The 18,527-nt window shown below is 37.2% G+C and overlaps 1 long non-coding RNA gene across 1 annotated transcript; it reads right to left on the bottom strand.

The window, feature by feature from the left end:
- Positions 1 to 3,091: 3,091 nt before the first annotated feature.
- LOC119772612 lies at positions 3,092 to 18,161 on the bottom strand. Its single transcript, XR_005279282.1, has 5 exons — positions 17,974 to 18,161; positions 10,665 to 10,807; positions 6,163 to 6,427; positions 5,979 to 6,077; positions 3,092 to 3,689 (listed from the first exon to the last, which is right to left on the bottom strand). It is a non-coding gene; the product is annotated as an uncharacterized LOC119772612 (long non-coding RNA).
- Between the last annotated feature and the right edge of the window lie 366 nt (positions 18,162 to 18,527).

Genomic DNA, 18,527 nt, shown 5'->3' with positions numbered 1-18,527 from the left:
CCAAAACACTGTCATATGTGGGCACACTGCATATATCCCATGCACCTCTTCTACCTCTGGCGCCTTCTTCTTCCTTGACTATTCCAGTTGATGTAACGAGTACATTTCTCCACTGTGAGATCAATAAAGTAAGTCAATCAATCAGCTGCAACAAAACTGTAAAACATAAATCTACGTTGGTTACGGAGCAAGGACAGAAATACTTGTTTCCTAATGGAAAACAGTTTAAACCCGATAATGCAAATAGCTTTTAGATTTACAACGTTTATACAATCATAAGAAACGCTTGAACTTTAACCCAGTAAGGTGGACTTTCTACAGTAAGTTAGGTTTGGCACTTAAAAGCAGTTCAAAAAGGAAGTTGAGATCTTAGTAGCCCTTTTAAATCCCAGACAGGCAGCGCTATCAATCATAGTTTTCTTTCATGATAACCTGCAATGCTGGAATGGCCTGCTGACGTAATATGAAATAAATTGCTGATGTTTATCAGCACAAATGTGCAGGCCTGCGATTACATCAAGTCTGCTCTAATGTGTTAGTCTGCTCAAGACTCTTTGCATATGTTGGAACAAAGATCAAGATGACCTGTTCTCAGTCCCTGTTTCTGAGCCTTTGTTGATTCAGTATGTTTTAGTATTTCAAGTGAAAAGTATGAGCTCTTTTATATGAGAAATAATAATAATAAAAAAAAAACAACTGCACATTTCTGGTAAAAGGGTAAAATACTGCACTGGTGATGATTAATGGTTGTTCTTATTAACAATTCTTAGTATTGAATTGTTTATTTAATTTGGAAACCACAGAAGTGACTTCCTGCATGATTTACTGTAGATATTATTTAAAGTCATTATTATTATTGTTATTATTATTATTTTAAAATTATTAAAAAATTAGCATTAGCACTACAATTAGTTATGTCAATGAGTGTGTTTTTGTTCAATTATCCTGAGTGGCTTTTAGGCTCCATATTGACTAGCATACTGCCATCTAGTGGTGTTTGTGGGGATTTTACTTCAAATACATGAAACACTTGAATCTCACCAAACAAATTGGATTCATAATGTATGGCTTACATTACAACCTGTTTATATCATGTCTGAGACCGAGAAAAAAGCCCTGGCAGTAAATCTATTCTGTGCTATATCCCAGTCCTCTGAGTGACATTGCCAATAAGATGGAAAATTGGTGATATGATGTTTGAGTGAGTGCTGTATAAGTATTGTTTTAACCAAAAGGGCAGCAGGTGCAGCCACAGACCGGGGCGTGAAAAGCAGGAATCCGACCTATTGGTTTAAGGCGGATAAAAACACATCCCCGCTGACCTCTCTGCTTCATTACCCTCCATGATTCCTCATAAACACAGGAAAATACAAGGCTGCAGGGATCCTGCACTTTATTTTCCTTTTTGAACTTCAGTCAATTTTGCTTCATTGTTGATATTTTTCCATGTACTTAGATGCATGATGGAAAATTTTAAGTAAAAGCATGTATTTATGTGTTGATTAATTAAGATATTAAAGATCACAACAGAAATTGGCTTTATCATCCTTATAAATATTTTCACTGCAGACTTACACAGTCAGATAAGAGTTTAATAATTTTGTGTGTAATCACCAAAACAAAGTGAAGCAATTCTTCAAATGTTAAAACTGCTGTTTGAATCAAAGTTTTTTTACTGACCTCTAGTGGTTGTCTCAGACTCAAATTCACCAAAAAAAGACTGAAATATTTTAAATGCTACTTTAGCTGAATAAGTTTTTATATTTAATTTTCTTTATTTATGCCTAATGTGGAAAGAAAGAACATTTCAAATCTTAAAATATAACTAGCACAATTCTGAACAGCTATTTCTTTTACAGTCTAATATCTAGCCAAACAGTCATCTTTTGGAAGATTATATGATTATGTTTAATTTGATGAAATTCAGAGAAAATCAGTTAAAAGGTAAATAATCTCTAATAATATCTCTTTGTGTCTCTTTTTTTTTTTCTCAGCCAGGGGAATAAATGAAGGATATGGACAGACATCTTAAACTGAGTTGCAGCAAAGTGTCGTTTTGGAGAGCAAAACCTTACATCCTCACCATTGGCAGGAATGTGGTGTTCCTTTTGAGGCTTTTAATAGTGTGTTTGTGGTGTCCATGTCCACTCTTTTATCCCTTCGGTCTATCAAGAAAACTAACATTTAGCAAAAAGACTTTGAGCAATTGTACCCCAACATCATATGTTTTGCAGCTGTCAACAAACTTTACCACATTTTTAGACAGAAATGATGGAGTTCAGATATTATGCATTGAAAAGGAAATAGAAACCTTCATGTAAGCTGTTCCAATGTTTCAGTCTTTGGGCTTAATATCCAGTTTTCCAGTAAAGAACCACTAATCCGAAGAACCACTGATCAACTATTGGAAGAAGTTGGATTCTCATATACTCCTCCTCAGTAAAGCAACTCGTACATGAACATAGACTGAGAAGGGACCTTAGGCTACAAGTAAAGTAAAGTAAAACTGAAACTTGGATTTTATGGAATAATATTCAGATGATACAAGTGTTAAACATGGTGGTGATAGTATTATAAAAATGATGGTATTGGTGTATTCCACAAAGTTAGAGGAATTAGAAAAGTAGAGCACTAATTTCTAATTCTTCAACTTCAATATCAACATGTCTAATCTGTATGTAGCTGCCATATTTATTTATTGTATAGCCTCTTACAAATGCTCTCTGTTTATATATACCGCCTATAGTTCATGCATATATATTTCCTGTACACATGTAAACAAAGGTTTATATCCTGTATAGCACTTCTGGATAGATGCAAACAACTTTTTGTTGCTTTTGTTTACATTCTATTCTATTCTATTCTATTCTATTCTATTCTATTCTATTCTATTCTATTCTATTCTATTCAAGAGGATATTGCTAGCATTTCCTTAAGAGAAATATTCTTGGAGAAACAAAAACCAAACATAAACTTTGGCAAGATGAAGCTAGTCATCATAAAACATTTAAACAGCAATGGTTAAGTTGCTCTTTAAAATCTAAGGGTCATATCTAAACAAATGTGTCTGGGAAAGAAAATCAGAACACTTAAAAGACCTGCACCAATGCAGGGGGATATTTATTCCAATAAAACCCCAGTAGGTGCATTTTTTTTTTTTATATTTCACCTTCTCAGAAAAACAAAAAAACATTTAAATGTTTCATTAAAAATACAAACCTGATCAGATTAAAATGGCATCCATAAACTTCTACTTAGAAAGGAATATATCAATGCAGACTCAGCAAACAGCGCTAAACCTCACAGCGTTCGATTACATTTCATATTACGCAGCATATAACATAAACATCAACAAAAAAGGCAGATCATGCCTCCGATTCACAGCAGAGGATAAATCAGCATCAGCATTAACATGTCCTGTGGAGAATATAATTCTTTATATGATCTATATGCAGCTACAACCCTTCATCTATGTGCATGTTGGTCTTAGGAGTGGCATCCGTTTTGGTAATGAGAGCATGGCGGCTTCTCCAGCTGGGATTACTGCACTGAGCTCCCCCACTGTGCGGTGTAATGAAGCAGGGCTGTGGAGACTGGAGGCACAGTCTGCAGGTTGCTCTTCTTTCACCAGAGTTTGAGCAGCAGGTAACAGCTCTGAACGTGACTGCATTGCTGGAGATCGAAGCTGTCTGAGACAAAGAAGGGAAAGCTAAAGCTCTTGCTCTGTTAATGCAGACCACAAAACAACAGCACAGAAGGTGAGGAACCACACAGCAGTTCCTGAAGTATGGACTCTCACCGCATCCTAGGGCATAAGCAGACATGGCATCCATAAAGGCTGCAGATAAATATGCTCCAAAGCAATCAGCTTTTTTCCTTTCTATCTGACATTAAATCACAGTAAACCTTTCCTGTTGTTGGACAGTTATTATTAAAACCCATTTCTTTTATCTAATGTCTACATACTGAAAACATTTTAATGATGTTATGGCTCTTTGTGCTTCTGATGGGTTCATTCACAACATTTAAGTTAAATAGACAGAAAATCAATAAGAGATTTCAGGAAGATTTTGCATATCTCCACAAATCCTTTTAATCTGGATATTCTATTTTCCAGGTACCTTAAGGTGCCACATTCATCTGTTCAAACAATTATCTGCTGGATTAAGCAGCATGGAAATATCCAGTGCAGTTCAGGGAGGAGACTGCTCCTGTGGTTCAGTGGTAAATGTGTTCTGTTGTGAAACGCATATATCAACCCAGAATCAGAGCAAAACATCTTGTGCAGCTACTGCTGAGGCTGGTGTCAGCATGTGCAGAGAAATGACCTCTGTTTCACCAGGGGCTGAAGTGCCACTCGCAAAGGAAGAAGCCATTATACCAACTCAAAGAAAAAGGCTGGATTATTGTCTGCAAATGAATTCAAGGAATAAGACCTTGATATTTGAGGACATGACAGATTTTTTTCACCCTACTTAAAGAATAGCTAAAAGGATTGGGGACATAGGAGAAAGATTGGATCATCAACTTTTTGGGGTGTATTTTTTTTTTCTATGGAAGAAAAATAAACATTGGATCCCATTCATTCCTAAAATGAATGGGATCCTAGGAAAAGAATTATAAATAAACATAAATACAAAGATTCAGTATATCACTTAGGAAAGTTACAAGGCCTATATCATGAAAAACCTACTTTTTGAGATTTTAATGCTTATTTTATAGTAATCTTTTAATGCTCTTCCTTTATTAAAAATATTCCCAAAGTGGTATTTTGCATGATTACTGCATCTCTAAGTAATCATGAGTTCTGTTTTCTGAGCAGCAGTCCCTCCCTGTCCTGGAGGTTGGAGAATATCGACATAAGAGAGCTCCCTCCAGGAAGCTTCTGCCTTAACCATGCTTTGCCCAGAATGTAAACAAATGCCAACTTTCTTCAAAGTTGGTTGAACCCTTATTCAGCCTTCAGGAGGGTTGCAATACTGCGACATCATGAAACAAGTGGCACAAAGATGGGGAGAGGCTTTTCTTGAAAGTTGGAAGAAAACGGGCATGCAGGTGGTGCAGTGGTTATTGCACACGACCCATGTATGGAGGTCTTAGTACTCGATGTGGCCGACCTGGGCTCGAACCCAGCCTGTAGTCCTTTGCTGCATGTCTCTCCCCCTCTCTCAAACCCCCTTTCCTGTCAGCCTTCTCTCAGAAAAAACGAGACACTACAGCCGTAAAAGCTGAAAAAAAAAAAGAAAGTTCAAAGACAAACAAACAACTTTATTTCATAAAAATAATAATTATAATTTATTGCTAAAGTCATTATTTCAACATATATTTCATTATATGTGGCTTTAGAAGGCTGTAATTTTTGTCATCCAAATAGACAAAGACCTTTAGCTTTCTTGACCTGACCCTGTAATAGAAAACTACTGTGAGATAAAAGTTTTGGAAAGAAACCTAAATCGCTTAATCTAAATCCAACAGTTAAAAGTTGTTTGTACCTGACAGGTACACCCGAGATGCACTAATGCTCACAGTACTGCACACCAGAAGAGTGTGTGAGGTTGCTTTATGACACATTTATTATAATAAAGAGAAAATTTTGCAGAAAAGCAGAGCTAATGCTTGTGTTTAGACGCAGGCCAAGACGTTTCTATAATGCCATGGGTTTCAGTTTATCTTCAAATGATAACTCGGAAAATTGTTGAAGTTAACAATGGAGAAATCTTTGACGGAAACTCATCCCTCCTGCTTACTTAATCTACCTGAGGAGACAAACAGTGGTTCACCAAAGAGTTTCTTTCCATTTTCTGTTGATGCGGTTTGAGCTGCTTATGGTGCATGAAGTATTTCTATGTGGTCCTTTGAAACAGTTTTTAAAAAATGGTCCGTTTCCCATCTGTATGCGCTAGTTCTACAACTACTCACAGACTTAAATGAAATACAACAAATATGACAGCTTTTGTGCGTCTGGAATACATCTTTACCTGAGTATTTGAACAGAAAGGCTGCTGTTATAGCTTCTAAGGCTAAAACAAGATTCCAGTGGCTCCTCTACCCTCCAGGTCTCTGTGGATGTTCAGATCCTGCAAGATCAGGCATAGAGAGCAGATCTTAGAGAGATCAATACTCCTTAGTGGATTTCCTATATCAACCACACAGAAATCCTACCATCTGTGACATATAGGTTGAGCGTATAAGTCAGTGCTGGATGGGATCCAATCCAATAAATCGCTCTCCACACCGTCTGTTCTTGTTGGGTTGGAAATGCTGTGTGGGCTCAGAGAGGTGGGTGAGCAGGGACACCAGGTAGACCAACCAGGTGGAGTATTCTTTTCTTTTTCCCTTTTTCACAGCAGTTCTGTTTTTTCCCCCCACTTTTTTAGCTCTGCCTATATTGATAATTTATTCTTGCTGTTTCTCCAAAAATTATACCCTGGGAGACATAAAAATCAGAGATGAATGATTACACAGTCAAAGTTGAGTTGTCCACACTGCCCCTTAAATAGGGTGCTCTCAACTTATACATTATTTGGTGCAACATTTTTTTTTATATTCATAAGAGCAACAGACAAATCCAGGAGGCCACAGGGTGCAACTGTTCCTGATTCCTGCATTGGAGCACCATAGAGAGAACAAACAGCAACAGAAAATTTTACTGAACATTATGACATAAGCAATAATCAATTTAAATCTAGAAACTTTTTGAATATGATTAACAGATTGAACAAACAAATTTGTTTCCATTTCTTATCATGTTGACACATTTTGTTGCATTACATTCTCTTTTCTTTCTGGTGTCTCTTATTGCTTGACCCCTCATCCCTCCTATAGGCAACATCACACATCTCTATGGTTTTAGGGTGAGGGAAGATAAGCTTTGTAAACAGTGGGTACCATGCACTGTCCCTCCTATGCTATAATCTGCATCATCCTGCACCTCAACCATGATACACTTAGAGACACTAAGTTGGGAAGACTGTGTTGACAGCAATTAATTTTTATTGTCCAACCCTAATTTTAATGCTCTTCAAACATGAACATCTACCTTTATCACAAGAATTCACATTACCACAGACACAAACAGTCATTCACGTGTTGATTTCCATTGGATTTCAGTCATTTTCAACTGTTTCTATACCCTTTCCCTGACAATAATGCTAAACTGAACCATAACCAGGGCATAACGTTAACATACACACAATTCACACCTTAGTCCTAAACCTAACTGTATGTATAAAAAAAGCGAGGATGTCATGGTTTTGGTTATGTTGTGCTTTACTTTGCTCCATGTTTCCTAGTTTTATTGGTTTAATTCTTATTTTGTTGTAGTTTCTAGATTTATGTTAGTTCTCAGGTTTTTCTGTTGTTTTCCTCTGTTGCCCTCGTGTGTGTTCCTTTCCCCTTGGCTCCCTCGTTGTCTCCTCACACCTGCTCCTTGTCAGCTCGTTAGCCCTGCCATTGTCTACATATAGGCTCTGTTCGAAAACCTAGGACGGGTCCTTCAAGGACGCAGTCTACCTAGACTGGATCCTTCGAAGTCCTTGAAAATAAGGAGGCCGGAAGAGTTTTGGCTGTAAATTCGACCAGGTCTACCCTTCGGCGGGTTTTACCGCCGTATGCTCTGTTGCTTAGCAACCGTGAACGTTGACACACAAAGCAGGAAAAGAATGAATACAGAAGTTTTCAAAACTGTTAATTTATTTCTTTTTTATTGTGAAGTGAACAAAGACTACACTCACAAGAATCCAGAGTGGAATAAAGGTTCCAACCACCGGGAGCAGGAACAAATCAAATCAAATGTAATGATAGAAACCTTAGTCAGTTAAATAACCTGCTATTGTCATTCTGCACATCTCTGATGTTGCTGCTATTTTCAAATATCCATTACTGTAAAAATGTCCATAGCTGCATATTGGTTATTTATTCCCCAGTTTTATATTTTTAAAACACTTTACAGGATTTTATTGTTTATATTTTAACTCTTCCCATTTTTCTAAGGTCCTCATCTGTGTGACCATTTTGAATAATCTTTCTGCTGCTGTAAATTTTCCCATTGTGGGAAAATAAAGGGATTTTCTATTCTATTCTATAAAAGGGGTAGAAAGATATAAGTAAATCTAAACAATATATTTATAAAAAAAATATATATCTGCAAAATCTCTAATATTCAACAACAAAAAATACGAAGTTAAGCATATTGTGCAAAACAGCAATAAAAAGATAAAAATCCTATCAGATTTATAGTTCCCACCCTGCAAATATATTAGAATCTGTTCTTTAATTACAGCCAAACTCATTTACACCGTAACAGATTAAAACCTTTAGATAAACCAAACATTACCGCCACATATCTGACTCAGTAACCATTAAAACAACTATTTTCATTCATTTCAGACGGAACTATTCACAGAGTTGTATTATATTAAACTGAACTTCCAATTTTCACCACTGTTCGGCGCCAAGTAACCTTTCCTCTGATCACAGCTTGCTTGGTCTCGCAATGAATCCTGGGATATCCAAGAATACAGAGGATACATCGGACCCGTCCTTCAAATCGGGCAAAAAGAAGGACGCATTTTAAGGCAGCATAACGAGGACTCTTGGAATCCGACCAGACCTCGGCGCCGCAGTATGACGTAATCGGCCTTCGAATCCGGTCTTCTAAGGATGCGTCCTAGGTTTTCGAACAGAGCCATACTCTCCCTCTGCAGACACTCCTTGTTGTTGCTGGTCCTGTCGTCGCTGTTCTCTGCTCACCTCGTCTCTCCCTGGCTCCTTTTGCGTGTTTTTCCCCTGATATCTCCATGGTTCTGGTTTGCTTTACATTTTTTGTTGGATTTTTGGATTCCTGCCTTTGTTAAACTGTTTCCTTTGATTAAATCTGCAAGAACTCACCTCTGCCTCCCTGCCTCTGCATTTGGGTACACAAACGCCAACCAAGATGTGACAGGGGAACAGTAAAATGTCCTCACTTTGGTACAAACAGTGCTCCACGTAATTCAAGGATTTTTTTTGTCACACCACCGCCATCTTCTCAGCTGCCTTGCCACACGGTGATGCAGATGCAGAGAAAGCTCTCCACCACAAAGCAATTCCTCACAGTTCCTCAGGACTTAGCTCCTGAGTCCAGTGCTTCACAGCTTCCTGAGGAATAAATATGTGGATGGGCTTTCCTAGGAACAGGAAGTTGATCTCGATTCCCTGAGGTCAGTCCTGTAATTTGGATACCATCTATGGATCCCCTGTTTTTTAGAGAAAAACATGTCCTGTTACATGCATGAAACCTCATTCTATATGCAGTCTATATGCTAACAGGTTTCTCAGTTTCCTTAATGCTAATACACAATTTTCAGATATGTTTTAGTCAAACATTTTCCACTAACTGATTTTCTTCCATTGCAGATATATCATCTTTTAATGTTTCTTTTATATCTGTCCCATACAGTCCCAATAGAACACATTGACATTTGCTATGCTGATATTGAAAACGATTAAGGAATATGAGTACGTTTTAGGCCACTAAATGTTGTATTTTCAGTCCTGAAATTGTATAAATGAAGCTCACTGGCACCACAAAGCTAGGGTCTTATTGGCAGTTGCTTTTTTTTTTTTTTTATAAAACTGATCATTTTGCAGAATACACAAAAGACACTGCAATGCTATTAATAAATCATAAGGAAAATGTAGAAACAGCAAAGATTTCTAGCAATGACAGAACTGAAGAAAACAAAACACACACACATATATATATAAAAAAAAAAAAACTGTTTTCTCACCCCTCGTGGGGTGGTATGTGTCATCCTCAAGCCCGGGTCCTCTACCAGAGGCCTGGGAGTTTGAGGGTTCTGCGCAGTAGACTGCGCTCTTCTGGACAGAGACCTCTGATGTTTTACCTGGAATCTGCTGTAGCCACTCTCCCAGTTTGGGAGTCACAGCCCCTAGTGCTCCAATTACCACTGGCACCACTGCTGCTCTTACTTTCCACATCTTTTCTAGCTCCTCCTTCAGTCCTTGGTATTTCTCAAGCTTCTCGTGTTCTTTCTTCTTGATGTTGCTGTCGCTTGGGATTGCCACATCTATCACTACTGCCTTCTCACTGGTACGCTTGTATAGTAGCATTTCATCAGTACCAAGTTTTCTGCTCTAGTCCATCTATGTCTTGTTCCAGTAGCCAATTTGTCATCAAGTTGCGACGTCCGAGCCGGTATGGCTCTTGTATTTGTATTTGCGGTATCACTCATGCCTGAGGTAGGCCACTAAGCTATATATATATATATATACATATATATATATATATATATATACATATATATATATATATATATATAGCTCGGTAGGTAACATATAACATATATATACATATATATGTATATATATATATATATATATATATATACATATATATATATATGTATATATATATATATATATATATATATATGTATATATATATATGTATATATATATATATATATATATGTATATATATATATATATATATATATATATATATATATATATATATATGTATATATATGTATGTGAGTGTGTGTGTGTGTGTTTTTTGTTTTTTTTTTATATTTTGAAATAACCAGGACTTTAAGCATCTGGATTCCATAAAAGTGGCAGCCAACAAATATTTTTATGAGGTGTAAACACTGAAAACCTACGGTGATTTCCTCTTTCAGCTGATGAAGTGGCAGCTGTGTTTCCCCGTGTGATCACCATCCCAAATTGCTGCTTGCCTTCACTCCAACAGACCCTGCACGTTTATTGGACAGGAACAGTGTGTTGATCTTCATGTACAATCCAACTGAAAAACAGCATATCAGAAGAGTGATAAGTCCATTACTTCACTCCTGTAAGAAGCAAAGCCAGACATAGTTTATCATCTAACTCTGTGTGGAGTCAGAGATGGATTTTAAACATGGAGCAATAAATTCTCAGAGATAATTGTAGGAATTACTGAGCGCAGTGCTGAGCAAATGTTTGATGGCACGGACACAGTTTGACCAAAAGAAGGACTGAGGAAAAACAAATTTATTACAGATCATCTGACGCTTTCTTTAGAGTGCATTTGTCCAGCTTGCTTCAATTCCCACAGTTAGATATGTTAGAGAGGGAAATAACATATTGGAGTACTAGACTTCCAACAGTGATGTTAGCTCCATCACTCTCCTGCCTCCAAATGTTGGCTGAGATTTTAACATGGCTGTAACTGCATGTGCTTTCTTTCATTTTCCAAACTTGAATAGTGGCTCTGAGCTCACTATCTTGTCTCTCCTAGATGAAGCTATACGAGCTATTACAGGTAACAATAACATTTTACTTTTATCCCAAGTACTCCTCAATCCGTGCTCCGTTCATGCAATGTGTCTGGTTCTGCTGGAGGTTTTCCTTCTGTTTAAGGGGAGTTTCCATCTCTAGAATATGCATGTTCACTATGGGGGATTGCTGCAAAATTGGCAACACAGTGCTTGTGAGTGTCCATTGTTGCTACTTGCTCATCCAGGTGGAGGGAATCCTGTAAAGTCAGTGACTGCCAATCTGCTGGGTTTCCTTACATAAAAAACTTTACAACCACTCTGACTGTACAACTTGATTGAACTGAGTCTGTAAAGTACTTTGAGACGACATGTCATAAGATGAATTGGTGGTATATGAAAAAACTGAAATATTAGAACAGAGGTTGTAAAGCTGGACAAGCAGATTTGGGGTTTTAGAGAAAATTAACTGTTGGATTTTACTTTACATATTAATCATCCAGTAGGTCTTTAATGGCCTGGAAAACGTCCAGAATTAAGCAATCGTCAAAGAACATTCTGAAATTCTTTGAAGGACAAGTTTTATGAGAACCTGTGACTCGTCTGGGTCTTATTCATCTTAGTCAATGATAAAAACAGACCAATCAAATTCTCTAAACATAAAGACAATAGAAAAAAAAAGAAAACATCTCTTGTTACTGTATAGATGTGATTATTATTTCGCCATAAATGCATTCTGTTTATTTTTTTCTTAGGGATGTAAAGATCTGATTCCATCCAGATATGACATTATTAAAGAACCCTTAAAAATAAATGCTTAGCAAAATACATGCATGTTTGAAATAAAAGAAAGGCTTCCCTTATATATTGTTTCTACAGAGCCTTTATAATAGTTACCATTACTTGGATTCTTTATGAATTAAAGAGAAAAATCAGATTTAAAGTGATAAAAAAACAAACTATGAGGTGGCAGTCAGAACGCTGAACAAACCCTCATCCTTGATCAATTTCTAAACTTCTCTATCTTCTAAGATTGTTCAAGTTTTGGGGCAGAGCATCCAGATCACATTTAATATACTGGTGGAAAGATCCAGAGCTGCACACTGCTCGAGTTCACGATCTACTGCTGCTGCTGCTGGCTCCAGAAATAAATAAGTGAATAAAAAATGTAGCAAAAGTGTTCTCAGAAATGCTTCTTTTATCCAAGTTATTTCCTTGAAGTTATGCAAAATGTGGCAGCAATTACTAGTGCTGACTCTGCCAAACATGGGCTCAGTTACAGAGATTGAAAGCTGCCAAAGTGGTTATGACACTAGTGGCTTGTGCAACTATAAGAATAAATACACACTAAATGATGAGTAGAAAGGTATTTAAACACCCATAACATCTTTCTTTTTGTGACAATAAAACCACTAACCTTGATGTGTTTCATTTATATTTTATATAAGAGATGAAGTAACAAACAACTATTAAATTGAGAGAAGAGGATAAAGGGCTTTCAATATATTAAGAAACTATTAAGAAGAAACATGTGCCATGCATTCTTCCTGCCATGGAAAATGCAGGCCTACAGGATATTTCACCACTAGCTGGGAACATCTACATACTAAGATATGAAACTGTTTAATGATTGAATAGGGAGCATCTGTGAACATTCGTTTTCAAACTGCGCCATTATTCCTCAGTTTGATTAATGTCTGGACTTGGATTGGGTCATTCTAATTCATGGATCTGTATTTAAACCATCAATGGTGTCTTAGCCTGTATTTTTTAGGTTGGTGGCCTGCTGGAAGGTGAACCTCCACCTCAGTCTATAATCCTCAAGTTTTCTTCCAGGATTGTCCTGAATGTAGCTTCACTCTCACGAACATCCTCCATCACCTGCCTGCTGGGTTCCTCTATATTAATATTGGTTGTTCTATAATATTTTCCAATAATCCTCTTAGAAGGCCTCCAAGAAACAAAACATATGCATTAATATTATGCTTCACATAGGTGGACTTTAATCAGGTGATTTATAAAGAAAGCTAATTCATCTGGATTTTATTTTGGGGAATCAGAATAAAGGGAACTGATACAAATGCTAACAGGATCTTTCAGACATGCAGTTTTTTTAAACAATGTTTTCACGTTAATAATTTTTTTTTAAACTATAATTCACTAATCTGTGTTGGTTCAATCACATGAAACCAGAACATTTTAGGTGGTGTGATTATTTTCTCTCAAGAACATTTTTAGCATGCTGGATTCTTCAAAATATGTTCATTAGAGAGTTAAATGTAAAATCCTGCCTGGTATCTTTGGCTAATTGACAATGAGGCCAATTTATGTGAGGACTTATATTCTAACTTATATTTTACATTTTTTTTTCTCAGAATGGCAGGTTTCTAAAACTAAATTAAAACCATATTTGATCATGTGAAACTATGGAAGTATAGCTTTTAATGATTTGATTGAAATTACCTCAATATGTAGCAAGAAAAAAAAAATTAAGCCTTAGACTCCAACTTGAATTCCAGAAAAATGGAGGAAATTAGAAAAACTGAATTTAAAAAATGCAATACAGCAAATTTAGAACAAATTAATTCAGCATCAAATTGTTAAATGAGTTTTAATTTATCTTCACCTTAATAAATACAGTTTGAGTTTAGTGAAATTCCTACTGACGGCACAGGTTTCCACCCATACTTGCATTGGATGACCGGCAGTCACATTATGATGATGTAAGGCACTGTAAGCATGTTTCTAGTCACACCAACCACTCAAAGGGCGTTACACCGGAGCTGCGTTCACATTTAGGAAGCTGGAATCAAACCCAAACCTTTCAAATTGAATGAAACCTACTCCACCTACTGAGTCATGGTCTCTTAATAACACCTTTAATGCCAAACAGGATTCAAACCGAAATGCATTGAACTAAAATACTTCGCATTCCACACAAATTCATATGTGTGCCCACCTGTGTGGTAAGCACTCCTGCATACAGTTTAAATCAAGCCACTGAACAGAAAGGCCACTCACCAAACAAGGACAAGAAAATACAGAGACAAGAATTTACTCAGTATGACTAAAATCAACCATATTTGGACAGAATTTGTCCTATACCCACAATACATGAGAGCACAGAGTTTTTCCTTGGAAAACATTTCTGTTTGGACGCAGGCATTGAACTGAAGTTGGAATCAGGAGAATAAATTGTGATATTGTGTTTTTTCTTTACTTGGCTTGTGGGTATTATTGCTCATTTTAGGCTCAAAGATGTGGTGTTTGTACAGCTGGAAGCCTGACTGGATCTGTAAAGTGTGACATTATCTCTGCAGGCATTCAAATCTTTGTTCCTTCCCTTGTGTTGAATCTACGGTGCAAAAATGCACCAGGTTTATACAATTTGCATTACTCCACATGATCTTTAGAGAGAAACCAAGAAATGACCCGTGTTGATATCTTTAGTCTCAGGTTAATCATTTAAAGATAAATCTATAAAAGTCGAACTTCTTGTTCTTTGATTCTTTCAGGCTGAATTAAATTTTTTTCCCCCCAATATCCCTCTCCTTCTGTAGACTCACCCTGGGTTGCAAAGAACGAAAAATGAAAAAAAGGACTAAAGCAAACAAAAGTACTCAGGTGTAATTTTCTCCCTAAAATGGTGCCTGGGAAACGGCTGTAGTGGGCTGCTCCCCAGACTCAGACTCTGGGTGGCTGACAGCCGCCAAGCGAGGTAAACGTCAATTAAGCTGTTGCAGTAGATGACAGGCCCAAAGAAAACAGAAAACAGCAGAGGAGGGGCAGCCTGTGTAAACTGCAGGTGTCTGAACACGATGCTTCAGAAGAGGCTAAAATGCTAGCAGTTTTGGGCTTGTCAGATTAACATGACGAGGCATGAGTAAGACTCCTTGCTGTCTGAAAGAAACCCTTTTTTTAAGACATTCTGCAGATCTAGTTTTTTTCTTCTTATTATTTCCATTTTAAATGCAAAAAACAAAAGTAATAAATATCTGTTGTGAGTTGCACTTGCCACCACGGAACATAAAAGACTTACTGATTAGCACACTTTTTAAAATCCTACATAATGTTGACAAATGGGACGGTTAATGGCGGATCATATATGGATGGGTAAACTTCTACACCAGAAATACAATTCTTTTATCAAAAGAGAAACAAATAGTGTCCACATGTCCACATTTGACTTGTATCTGTGTTTTTTAGGCTTTTCTCGATCTGAAGTTAATTAAAATTAAAATACATCCTCAAAGCTAGATCTATACACATCAGCTATCAACTTTAGATCTATCCTCCTGCAGTCCACAGCCTATGCTGTGGCTTTGCAGAGAGCCATTTTGCTCATGTTAACTTACATTTTGTTACATCTCAGTTTCAATGTTATGTTAAAAGAATCTAAATTTACGGCTAACTGAATCCGTTCTACTGCTCTTCTGAGTGGGGAAATTTAAATGCTTAGTTAAAGCATCAGGTGTGTGACCAAGCATTTAATCGCTGAGCTAAACAATACAGCATTTTTAGTTGGGTTGTTTTAAATAGCTAAAACCTACTAAAATATGGGTTGGGTTGTGATAGGAGCCCATCTGATCAGCTTGGTAGAGTAACAACACTATGAGGACTCCTCTGAGTCTGGTGAGCTTAAGTTTTACTGATATTTTCATAGAGCCTTGCTTGAGATCAAACACTCTATCCCTTTAATGCAAATGCCTCCAGAGTGAAACCTGAAGATTTTTGTTTCTCTTTTGCAGAGAGGGAAGCAGAGCTTCTGCTTTTTGCCTCTGTAGTACCAATAACAGGTGACATTCACTCCCCCCGGCTGTATCATATACATTGTCAAGTCTCTCATGATGGAGCCTCTTTCTTTCCTTCAGGCTCCATGAGTGCTTGCAGTGCTGATCTCTTCAGCATGCTCAATGTGGAGAAATTGATTTGGTGAGAAAACAACTCAGATCTGTGTGTGTGTGTGTTTTGTTTTCATCCCTCTTTAATAGAACTTCAGAGAGCAGGAAGTGTGTGCGTCATCAAATCCGTCCTGGTTATCTGCTTTCACACGCTCTAGCCTGCCGCCTGCCCTCTAACTGCTCCAAGCTTCCACAGTGAGAGGGGCTTCTACACGGCTGCACGAATGGCACATGTATACTGAACAAACAAACAGCAGACACCAGCTCTGAGCAGGGCTTGAACTCTCCATGCACAGCACACCTACTCGCAGCCAAGCTCACAACAATAAAATGCTTTCACCCGCTTTTAAATCTGAGCTTTTATGAAGAAAACTTTTTTTTTTTTCATTTTGAGCTCAGTAAACAGACACAAATGTTGCAGTGAAATGAGGCATCTTCTCCAATTTATTTTGAAAGTTTGCTAAAGAAAACATTTTTTTTTTCTTCTGGTGTTAGTTTAAATGGATTGTAATGAATCTTGTGGAAAACCTCTCTTTAGGCCTTAGGTGAGGGTGAGAATGTGTGAGGTCACACCATGTGACCTTTAGCTGAAGCTCCTGATCCACCATTGGTTAAGAGCCAAACACTCCACCTCCCCCAGACACAGGAGTTCTCTCTGCAGCAGAGCTCATGCATGTTGGCACAACTCTTCCCAAACTGTCTGACTGCAAACTACACCTGCATACAAACATGCTTACATGTGCAAAATACTGGTGTATATTTTCTTATTTCCCATCTTATCTCACCTAGAGACAGGTCTGACCTTATTATGCTGGGTGTTGCTGTCCCTTTGGAGTCCTGCTGTGATTTCATTTGGCTCTGATGCTTCATTGCCTCCTTCAAATAATAAACTATTGATCCAAGCCACCCTGCCTGCTCTGAAACATCCGGAATCTGTGTTCATTATCTTAACCCATATCCCTCCAACTCCCACATTTCCAGCTTGTTACGCCAACATAGAGGGACCGCACAACTAAAGAGCAATAAGAACATATGAAACGTCTAAAAGAATGGAAAAATAACCTTTTTTTCTTTTTTTTTTTTTTTTTTTTGCAAACCAGCTGATATATAAAAAGCAGCTCAAGATTCTATCAATCTGAATGGGTTCCCTAACCTTAAATGTAATGAAACTATTCCTATAGACCGTACCAAAAACTTATTTAGAGACTGCAAACAATAGAAAACTGCATCATTTTAATATGCTTAATCTGTAGAGGCTCTAATTATTTTAACACTGGATCTGTAGCAATGCATTGTTGAATAATTGCATCTGTTGCCTTTTTTAATTTAAATTCTGCTGTGAGCAGCAAGATTTTACAATAGATATTTTTTCCTTAAAATTAGCAAGTGGAACTAATTTCACATCAGTATGTACTGCAATATTTTAGATTAAAAAATAGACAGGAGATGTTTGGATTGTTTTTTTTTTTTTTTTCTTTTTTCTTTTTGAGCTAAGAGATCAAATCTAATTTTGCTTGCGCTTTATACCAGTACAAAAACATCATGTTACTTATTTACTTATGCTTATAAAAGTTTGCTATTATTCCCTTTGAAATTATTTGTATTCGATGCATTAGGGACTTTGAAGATATTTGTTTTAAGTAAAATTTAACCAGATTCAAGGAAAATTATTTTTTAACAGTTAAAGCACCACGACCGTGCAATCTAGACGTTGCAAGCAAAGCCAATTTAAAGGGAAAATTAAATGCAAATTTAAAAGGCGCTTATCTTTATTTAAGTAATTACATTTTTAAGACAAAAATACAGAATCTTACCTTTAAGCAGAGAGCCGTTTGAGGAGGAGAACCACAGAAGTGTGCAGTCCTGATCATCGGTCATCCAAATGAACAATTCCCCACTGATGCCTCCTAAGGTCTGATGTTGATTGAGCCGATGTGTATTCAGACTGCAGACTTGTGTATTCACTCTGGTTTATCCCCCCCACCCCACCCCTACAGCTGATTATTTCTGCGCCTTACCGACTCTATCAAAAGGTGACACTTGTGGACAATCTTAAAGCGTCTGCAGCAGCGCAGAGCAGCTCAGACATATATGGAAACGCGTCGCCTGTGTTTGTTATTTGGTAGTTGTAAAAAAAAAAAAAAAAAAAAAAAAAAAAACAGCACTCAGGATTAACTGAGATATATTTCTGCTCATAATGAAGCCCCCCTGAGAGGCGACCTCGGGTGAGTCCCTCACTGGATCTGTAGATGGGGCCAGTAGAAGTCTTTGGGGTTGGAATATGTGGAAATTATGCACTTTTACATCTCAAAAATGTGTTAAGGTGGAATATAGATTAAAAATTATAAATGCAACATTTATATGGTGA

This window comes from Cyprinodon tularosa, unplaced genomic scaffold (genome assembly GCF_016077235.1).
Source record: "Cyprinodon tularosa strain WSP-4 unplaced genomic scaffold, ASM1607723v1 ctg72, whole genome shotgun sequence".
Taxonomy (NCBI): domain Eukaryota; kingdom Metazoa; phylum Chordata; class Actinopteri; order Cyprinodontiformes; family Cyprinodontidae; genus Cyprinodon; species Cyprinodon tularosa.
This window is presented reverse-complemented; position numbering and strand designations above follow the sequence as displayed.